General features: G+C 40.1%; 1 long non-coding RNA gene across 1 annotated transcript; it reads left to right on the plus strand.

Moving 5' to 3' along the window:
- The first annotated feature begins 265 nt into the window (after positions 1 to 265).
- On the plus strand, positions 266 to 2,022 carry LOC140953522 (uncharacterized). Its single transcript, XR_012167461.1, has 2 exons — positions 266 to 499; positions 1,856 to 2,022. It is a non-coding gene; the product is annotated as an uncharacterized lncRNA (long non-coding RNA).
- Positions 2,023 to 3,604: the final 1,582 nt, after the last annotated feature.

Below are 3,604 nucleotides of genomic sequence, written 5' to 3' on the forward strand. Positions count from 1 at the left end.
ATAATGGTCCCGTTTTGTTATTTAAGACAATATTTAGGCATTGAAAATGTTTCTCATCGCTTACTGCTACGGTGGCAAGGACGAAGGTGGATTGAAACGTGAAAAAATTGGGCCAATTTTTCAAATAATGTTATGGCTACAACAAAACAGCCCCAAAATGATCAACGTTTGGGCTTCCTTATGAAATTTGTTTTATACCTTTTTTTATAACTCTACATCCTCATGACAAACCCCCTTTAAAAACTTTTATTTCCCTACAGTTGCCACTTTTCGCACTTTCCCTCCACATCCAGTGGGCAATGGAAGCCTAAGTTGCATGCAACTAATTGCGGGAATAATTTGCCAGCTTTCTTGCGACGAAGGATTTGTACCAGAGAAACCTGATGCAATGTACTACAGGTACAATATATTCGCTAGAAATTGGACTACTTGGCCAGGAGGTGAATTTGTTTCGGCGTTCTGTGTTTACAACAAGACTGACTAAAGGCCGGTTTACACGGTACGATTTTTGCTTACTTATACTATCGTCAGGGGTTTCGTTTCGGGCAGGACGCCAGACGCAACGTCCGGTTTTTTGACATGTAACGTTAACACACGAAATAACTATTCTTTTAAGTGTGCAAATCGTTTTTTTTTCCATTTATTAACCAAAGAAAGACTTTGACCGTTATCCTACTCACTTAATTATGTAATGCATACAATTGAAAAAAAAGAGATAATTCCTGTCATACACATAATTATGATTGCCAAATCAGTCAAATATTTATTTTTTGTGAGCATTTTTTAACGCCTTAAAATACCTTCCCGGTTACCAATCCCGGTTCGGGGAACGCAGGAAATTGCATTTTAGAGAGTCCAATTTTACAAATTTCCCGGGGGAGGAATACCACCGGACCCCACTAGAAGTTCGTGCCTCCGAAATTCAAAGTTCGCGCCAGCTGTGCACGTCCGCCAGCTGAACAACTGCATCAGGTACTTCCAAATTCTACCAAAAACCGTGTACTATCGTGCGCGACTAGCATGCGTCATGACTTCACGACAGATAGTGTCGTGTAAATTAGACCCGCGACATTCCTACAACACATTGTGGATGTTGCAAGTGAAAATTGTGCGCGTGTGGATGGTCGAAAGTCATGATGCATGCTAGTCCCTCTTGCTGGGTTACCCTCCCTCCCTGTAAACAGGCCTTAAAGGTCGATTGACACGATTCGATTTGCCAGGGCCCAAATTTGGCACCCGAGGGAGTAAATGCGGGTCCAGCTAATCTAGAAAAGAGACTTTAGTCATTGTGTACGCATTGCGGACCCACCCCCTATTGCTTCTTGACGGCACGGTGGCTGCATCCTTAATTTCAAAGACCATACACAAATAATCGAATAGACCTTTTCAAGGATACGACGGCCATATTGAGTTTATTAGTTTTAAGGAGTATTATGGGATGCCCAGGGGGCACTCGCGCAGTATTTAAGCGCGCTTTTCGGGCAAAAAGAGAAATTCATTGTGTATTTTTCGGGAAAAAGGCGATCATTATTACATCCAAACACGGAAAAACGATCTTTTTTTCCCATTACATTCTTTTTCTAGGAAACCTTAAAGAAAAATTGGCCCCAAGAAGCGCGCGTTAATACTGAGCGAGTACATCAGATCGTGCTCATGCCCCCTGGACATCCCATAATACTCCTTAAATCTAATTAATTCAATATGGCCGCCGTATCGATAAAAAGGTCAGTTGCAACTAACACAAGACTCAGTTTTTGACTCTAGAAGTAAGTGCTTTAGGCTTTCAGATTTGTTTTCGCACTTACTCTGTAAAGGTTTTCACTACTTAACAAATCTTGTTTTGTTTACTCTACAGTTAAAAAAACTGAAGTGAACAAGTAATGAAAATCTCAAGCAAAATCAGCTCAGGCAGGAACTTAAATGGTTCAAGAATTTACCAGCGTTGTTAGTTAAGAAACGACACTCGATAAATCAGCTAGTTTAAAACTGAAAAAAACGTGCAATAAAGAATGTTAGCATGTATTGTAATGAGTGAATTCCCTTCACTGTAACAAGAAATAGGGTCGGAGCAGGCTAAGATACCTACGTACCGAAAACTACATAAAAGAGCACCTCCCCGGGACAAAGCCGCAATGGACACTTATTCAGAATTATCAATCATTATTATCATTTTTATTGTTAACTAACATTTTTGTACGTCATTTTTACGCTTTTAGACTTTTCGAACAGAACTGTGTTGCTCGTAAATGACAGCGCCTCGACCAAATGTGGGAATCGTTCAGCTGACTGTCCGAAATGTTTATCCAAAATTTGCTGGAAGTGAAAGCGTAGTGTCACAAAATCATAGGTCAGAAACATGAAATCCGAATTTTTTCTCACTTAGTTTGGCGCAAATTGCAACTAACCACACCTATGGAACGTTCCGCTTTGAAAGCTTCATTCACGATGCTTCAAAGAAGCGCAAATTAAATTAGTTCTCACACTGCCTTTTTCAATTTCGCGAGTACACTTTGTACCCAGTCCACTAATATCCGCACACGGATCAAGAGAAAAGGAGCCGCGGCGCGACATGCCAAAAAATGTCATCGTTGAAAAATAGCTGAAAAAAGCTGCAGTTTTAAAATTCTTTTCTACTAATTTTACGAGGGTAAATTAAAAAAGATGGCGGCAACTGCCAAACTGTCGTTTTTGACAACTTCCTGAACGAAACCAGTATTGTGCGTGAATGATCAAGAGCAAAAAATATTGCTGTAACTGTTACATTACAATCTATCTATCAACAATACAGTAACCAAGACGTTAATAACAGAGTTGAACATTTTAAGATTTAATCAGCGGTTCTTTGCTTGTTTGAGAGGCATATCTTGTCATTTCCCTTGAAAGTTCGAGTTATGGGAAGCCGACTGTTACAAATAATACATGCTATGTACATGTACAGTGGTGGTGGTGTAAGTCTCCCTTGCAGCCGTTTTTTGGATGTCACGCAACGCTGCGAAGGAGACTATGGTGTTTATTATAATCAATTTGTCGTCGCCGTACCGAGTATGCGCAGCAGACAAGCAAGGCCATCATACGCTGTCTTGGTTCGTGTCTACTTACAGAGCTACGTAATCTTTAAACAATATATTTACCTTATCAATCCTTTAAATACAGGTCTTAAAAAAATGAATTGAACTTTTTTTTTTGTAAATTGAATGAAGAACACTTTTCTTTTTACCTACAGTACAAATATCTGGTACGTTTGCTAACCGTAAATATGAACAATTCTCTTACCCCAAAAATCCGAAAACGTGCGACCCCATTCTAGTAACTCTATTGAAAATGCAACGCCATTATAGTCAATCCAGTCGCGAAAATTCGACCCCATTCAGCGGCACATCCCAATTAGCCTCTTATATGAAAGTGAGTGCCCCCCCCACCCCCGAACCGGGCCTATTCTTTCTTTTGCCGGATAGATCATCTTGCTGTAAGGTCGTCGTTTAAGCGCAGAGCGGAAGTATTTGCTTTCTATATTATCGGTTAAATGTTCAGGACAAATGGGCATTTGTGGATTCGGTTAGCTTTTGTGTATTTATTACAGGCAGCCCAAGCTTATTACATGAAC

This window comes from Porites lutea, chromosome 12 (assembly GCF_958299795.1).
Source record: "Porites lutea chromosome 12, jaPorLute2.1, whole genome shotgun sequence".
NCBI lineage: Eukaryota > Metazoa > Cnidaria > Anthozoa > Scleractinia > Poritidae > Porites > Porites lutea.